Raw genomic sequence first — 7187 nt, forward strand, 5'->3', positions numbered from 1 at the left:
CACACGAAAAGAAAACCTATAATTTGTATCATTTGGATGGGCACGAGGGACCAAGGCGAGCCCGAGAGCCACACCATAATAGCCCATACAACTCCAAGAACTTAGAGAGAATAAGGGGAATTGTTCTCATATGCCTCTCGGGACACACATGGCCAACATTACCGCTCATGTGCTATCGAGTGGGGATGGAGAGAAGATGAAAATTGGCCACCCTACAAATGACCCAAGGCCATCCTTTAGGAAAACCCAAAAAAACAACTCAATTACCAACCCACCTTTCACATGAAAAGAAAACCTATCACTTGTATCATTTGGATGGGCACGAGGGACCAAGACAAGCCTGGGAGCCACACCACAACAACCCATACAACTCTAAGAACTTGGAGAGCAGAAGGGGAATTGTTCACATATGCCTCCTGGGACGAGCATGGCCAACATTACCGCTCATGTGCTACCAAGTGGGGATGGAGAGAAGATGAAAATTGGCCACCCTACAAATGACCCAAGGCCATTCTTTAAGAAAACCCGAAAAAACAACTCAATTACCAACCCACCTTTCACACGAAAGATGACTGAGGAACCAAGGCGAGCATGGCCAACATTATCACTCATATGCTACTGAGTGGGGATGGAGAGTAAATGAGAATCAGCCACCATACAAATGACCCAAGGCCATCCTTCAGGCAGAACTGAAAAAACATCTCAATTACCAGCCCACTTTTCACACGAAAAGCAAGAAATGAACGAGTCTACATGGGCACCCTCACATGACTCGACCCGACCAAACGGAATGAGTTTTCATGGGTGCCCTCACATGACATGACCCAACGCAACTTGATGACTGATGTGACCTGACGAATTTTACATGGGCACCCACACACAACCAAAACAAAGGCGCAAGGGAGAGCCGGGAAAACAAGCTACAGAAATGTGCACAGAGCCCACCCCTGGTAACAATTTAGCAATTTTGATATGATCTCATTTGCCTAGGTGTGTCCTCACACTAAACGACCTACTTGAATGAGTTTACACAGATGCCCTCAAATGACTTGCCCAAATGAGTTGACACAGATGCCCTCAAATGACCCGCCCGAACGAGTTTACATGGGCGCCCACATGACTGTAACGGAGGGACAAGGGAGAGCCAGGAAAACGAGCTAGACGAACGTGCACAAAGCCAATCTGGGGTCACAACTTAGCTTTTTTGAATGGGCTCATTCGCCTACACGCGCCCTCGCCCGACCCGCCTGAAGGACTTTACATGGATGCCCTTGCACGACCCTCCTGAACGACCCAACCAAACGAATTGACATGGACGCCCTCAAACGACCAGCCCAAACGAGTTTACATGGGTGCCCAGATGACCAAAACGAAGGGACAAGGGAGAGCCAGGCAAACGAGTTGCATGAATGTGCACAAAGCCAACCTCGGCTCACAACTTAGCATTTTGGATATGGGCTCGTTCGCCCAGGCGCGCCCTCGCCTGACTTGCCAAAACGAGTTTACATGGATGCCATCGCCTGACCAACTTGAACGACCCACCCGAATGAGTTGACATGGACACCCTCAAACGACTCCCATAAATGAGTTTACATGGGTTCCCACACGACCGTAACGAAGGGACAAGGGAGAGCCAGGAAAACAAGCTGCATGAACGTGCACAAAGCCAACCTTGGGTCACAACCTAACATTTTTGATACGGGCTCGTTCGCCCGGGCATGCCCTATCCCGACCCACCAGAACGACTTGACACGAATGCCCTTAAATGACTCGCCCGAACGAATTTACATTGGCACCCACACGACTGAAACGAAGAGACAAGGGAGTGTTACACTAAAAAATGTCACCTTGACTACTTACAGTTAGTATGGCTCAAATCAACAGTCATGCTACCCTCTTAGGCAAGTCTCATGCCTCCGTTATCCATCTCAAACTCAAAGAAGAGAGAAAGTCTTGTAAAAACTATGTTTATCTCTGGGGTCGCAGGTTCTCTCTAGCCTTACCTGCGGGGACGCTGACCATGTTCACAAAATCTGCGTCCATGGACGCTCTGTATGTTAAGGGACAGGTGCGTCCCTCTGTAAAAGGCAAAATGCGCGAGTTTTATCTTGAAAAAGTTACTTGTGGTTACTTCTAGAACATTCTAGAGGTCGGTTTGATGAAATGGATGCGCCTCCAGTTGGTTCATGTATCTCTATTAAGGGGGAACTTATCCCATCAATAAGGGAGCTATCCCACCCATAGAGGGGGATGATCCCATTGATAGTGGACCTGAATAACCTCTTTACAGCACTATAAATAAAGGCATTGAGCCAGAAGGAGAGGAGGTTGGAGCTATACATTTTCTTTGGGTAAATGCTGCAGGATTTAGGTCTTCCATTAGAGCCTTTGTGAGGAGAGATTGTCTTCACTTGATTCTACTTGGGAGAGGGTGAGCTTTGTCAAAGTAGAGGAAAACCCTTGATGGACCCTGGGAGGAACTTGCACAACACCAAGGCCAGGTTGTAAGAGTTTCTTTGTTTCGTTATTAATACAAACTGGTTTATTTTTCTCAATAGCTTGTGTTAATGAGTTATTTCATGTGTTCCTTGGTCTGCATGTTGAATATATGTTTTATTATATGAAATGCAAGTGCTTGGTAATTGTTTGATTGTTTGTGGTTGCAGGAATTGACTTGAAGGAGGAGCTCATCCGGATCGTCAAGAACGGACTTCAACAACAGCGTTTTGGAATAAGGTAAGCCTAAACACTTGTAGTTTTCATGTTGTAAAAGGTGTATTTAGAGAAAGATCACTCCATTTTGTCTTGTTTGTCATTAGAATGTCTTAGACTTCTAGGAAGGTCAGTCGTGTCCGCACCCTTGACAGATTCCGTGTGACAAATTGGCGACTCCGCTGGGGAATCCATTAATGAGAGAGTCTTTTCCTTTATATGAACTTTGCTTTGAGAAAATCATTTTTATTTTCTGGTTTTTGACTGTGAGAATTAGTATTTGGGTGGCTTAGCTTTAGATTTAGTTAGATTTGGTTTTTCTTCATTTTCCCAGAAGGACGCAGTCTCTGAGTACTGCACAGTGCGTCTTTGGACGCGCTGTTGCCATCTGCACAGAGCGGGGCCGCACCTGTGACAACGGGTTGCCTGCGTCTTCCTGTAAAACTTAAGAAAATTCCATTTTTGCTTCAAATTACTTTTAGATTTTGTTTTTCCTTAGTGTTTTCTGCCCAGATCCTTTAGTACCCTGTCAAGAATTTTCACCTAAACTTGTTTTGTGAGCTTTGAGTGTTTTAGTGGTTTTCAACGAAGTTTCGACCTAGGGTTTGATTTTTCGAAAGGCTTTGTAGTGACTTTGATAGTAGAAAGTTGTCCAGCCTTAGATCTCTCTGGTTAGTCAACCTTCTTAGAAGTCGGGCCTGTCGTAAAGTCTCCTTTTGTGAGCAACTTGCCATTTGAGTTGTTTTGGGTCAAATTTCGAATTACTTGTTTATAAAGTATTGATTTCCATTTTACAAAAAGAACAAAAAGATTAGAGTTTTGTTTTGACTAGTTTTTGATTCTGCAATAAGCTAGTCCTTGATTTGATTGTGATCAAGTAAAACACCTTAGAAATAATCATTGTTAGTTTTGGCCTCGTTAAGATTGCTTAGAGTAAATTTGCCTTTAGTTTGCTTATGAGTGCATTTTCATAGATTTTAAGAGTTGTTAAGATTGATTTTTTTTAGTTACATTAGATTTACTTGCTTTATTAAAAGAAAAATACAAAAACATCTTCTTAAAAAGTCTTGTTTCAAGTAGCTTTTTGTTTTCAAAAGAAGAAAAGAGTTTTTTCGTGCATGTAAAGAGAAGTTATGTTTTTATGCTTGGAAAAGAAAAACGAATTGTTTCTTTGATTGTCTTCAATTAAGAAGTTGCTTTTATAAAGATTGCATTCTCTCAACTTTTTAGTTAAGCAATTCATCGAAAAAGTAAAGTAGTGGATAAATCATTCTAGGTGCATTTTGTAGTGGTTTCGAGTCGAGTCAACACACCACTAGTTTCACTTCCATCACCTTTTGACTTAAGAAACAACCTTAAAAGTAACGCTTAAATTAAAATCAATCTAGTAATCTTTATTTTTCTAGGGCTCTGAAGCACCAACATAGCTTAGGCTAGGGTCTTGGAGTAGGTGAGTACTTAACTCTCCAAGACTACAAAACCAAACAGATAGTCTATCTTGAGTAGAACAAATCCAATTGTTTCAGTTACATTCTGGGAAAGCTCCTCTTAAAGGAGAAACACGAGCTCGTGTCCGAACCAGTGAGGGGATCATTCCTCCCTCGTTGGGAACGACGCCAGGCAGTACGTATTACAAACGGTAAACCTCGGATTAACCATTGTCGAGGAGCCAGGGGTCACTTATCGGTAAACCTTGGATTGTTGTCAAGGAGCCGGTAAGGGGATTGGAGCTTGCTACTCTGCCCTTGCGTGCTGTCGGAGTTTAGACTGTTCCCCCAGGTGTAATTGTTGTGATTGGTAACCTTAGTGGCCATAATATCTAGGATTCTACCCAAGGTGACGGTGGAGGGAAGGTCCCACTGTACCTGGAGCAGACGTCGGTTATACTCACTTGGATTTTCTGGGGGGTTCGCTTCACTTCGAGACGGTTAAAGTGGAGGAACTTGGTCCAGTCTATTCATTAAGCAGGTTGCCGGGGTAACTGTTCCACCCACTATTTCTGTACTGAATCCTGCGAGGTTGGGCCTAATCACCAACTAGCGTTTTTGGTCCGGAAGACTACTGTTTGTGTGTGGTTTGACGCTCTAGATTATTTAGGCGTGTGCTTCAAATTTGATTGGTTCTTTAGAAGACTTTAGGTGGTTTGATTTGAAATTTTTTACTTTGTTTTCGTGTGTTGTAGTTAAAATCTTTAATTGTGGCGGAATTACCGAGAAGGTCCCGTCGAATTGCGGGCCAGTCTCCTGAAGTTGTTTCTGTGGCCGAATTGTTGAGAAGATCCCGTAGACTTAGGGGATCCCCTCCTCGAGACGACCCAGGTAATTTAGAAGGGTTAAAGGTCCTTGTAACTCCTCCTAGTGGCAGTAGAGTAGGATCACCTGAAGAAGGAGAATTTTCCTTGGTAGTCCATCCAGATTACCAAAGTTTAGAAACAGGTTACAATCCCGAAGCTGTTACAGTTTCCGAGCTTGCTGGTAGTTTTTCATCTGCCAGTGAAACAGGCGAAGAACCTGAAATTTCAGAACCTGTTACTCCAACTCCTAGTGTTCCTGATTCACCAAGAATAGAAAGAATTATCACCGAAAATCTTCCTGTTGGATTAATTGCTATAGAAGAACTTGTTCCAGAGGAAGAAATAGGCGTTTCTGATTCTGAAGATCTAATTACCCTTGATCTAAGGGAGCGTGAATCCATCTTTTACAGTCCTCCTAGAAGTGAATCTTGGTACCTTGCATTAACCAATTTTTTAGACAACTCAGTAGGTTTTTCTACACCTCGTACTCCGGTTCCACCTAGAGGAATTCATTCTCCTGTAAATATGTCTGGTCAGTCATCTGTGTTTTCACAAAGTCCTGAATCATTTTTACATGGCGGTCCTTCTGTTCCTACTGGGTATCAATCACTTTCTGGTACCTTTGCGGGAGCATCTCCTCAACCCATTGATCATGGGTTATTAGTTGGAAACAGTGGTAATGTACCATTGAGTATAGGTGAAGTTTATATGATGTCAGGTTCAACTCCCATTAACCAACCTCAAGGTGGCCAATTACCGCCTGGGGGGCAACCTTCGTTAATGCCTGGGGGGCAACCTCAAGGTACTTCATTTGTGACTGGGGGGCAACCTCAAGGGTATCAACCCCAGCCTCAATATGTACCCCAAAGTCAACCTCAGTATCAGTATCAACCTCAAGGATGGCAACCTCAAGGATGGCAACCCCAAGGGTATCAACCCCAAGGGTATCAACCTCAAGGATACCAACCTCAAGGTCAAGGTCAACCCCAGTATTCGTATTTACCTCAAGGTTATCAACCTACGGGTCAATACCCTGGTCAAGGTTATCAACCACCTCAAGGGCAATCATATGGGACTGCACCTTACAGTTATCAACCCTATCCTCAATACGGCTATGGATCTCAGTATCCTCAACCTGTTACGAGTCAATACCCTGGAATGTTAACATGGGATCCGTCACAGGGTCAACAGATGTCGCAACCAAGTATACAGTCGGTACCTCAAGCAGGACAACCTGCAGTTCCTGGTCCACCCCAGCAACCGCAACCTGTCCAGTCAAGTGTTCAGACCCCTGTAACTTCTGTAGTTACTCAGCCGCCAATTGCACCTGGTACTCCACCTCACACGGCTGCAGCAACTACCGCTTCATCTACCATGCTTACTTCTGGAGTATCGGCAGCTCCGGTTTCTACTGTCCCTGTAACCACTCCTCAGACATCTGTACCGTTGTCTGGACCCACGGTTCAAACCACAGTCCAGATGCCTGCAGGCCAACCTGGTACAAGTACGGTTGTTACTACTCAACCTCAATTTGTTCAACCTCCGTACCAGGGACAGTATCAACCTGGGCAAGCTGCCCAACAACCGGTTTACCAGTATCAACCGTATCCTGGGTACACTTATCAACCACCTCAGCAACCCCAGTACGGTCCGGTTAATCCTGGTTTTCCAGGAGGATATAATATCCCAAATGCGACTCCTGTTCCTAGTTATCCTGGATATCCTCCTCCTGGGGCTGGTATTGTGACTCAGAGTTTTAGAGATCCTAACCGGCAGTTACCGTTTATTGCAACTTTAGATTTACCCGACTTGACGCGCCTAACGAACGATCCAATTCAATATCTTTCGTTCTGGCCGCCAATGCCAAATAAGTTGCCCAGCGATATACCCAAGTTCGAAGGTAAGTCTGGAGAGGATCCGTCTAATCACGTGATGACTTACCACCTCTGGTGTGCATCAAATTCCATCTCAGATGATTCCATCCGCTTACGTCTTTTCCAGCGTACACTCATTGGTCTCGCAGCCAAGTGGTACATTGAGTTACCACGGGCCTCTTTTTACAACTTTAGCCAGTTAGCTACCTCGTTCTTAACTCATTTTCAGTTACCAGTCAGATACGATAATGGTACAGAGTTATTAACTTCGCTAAAACAATCGACATCCACGTACATTTCTGATCACA

The sequence above is a fragment of the Pinus tabuliformis genome, chromosome 9 (assembly GCF_031772625.1).
Source record: "Pinus tabuliformis cultivar Carrire ecotype Pingquan chromosome 9, CPIR1, whole genome shotgun sequence".
Lineage (NCBI taxonomy): Eukaryota > Viridiplantae > Streptophyta > Pinopsida > Pinales > Pinaceae > Pinus > Pinus tabuliformis.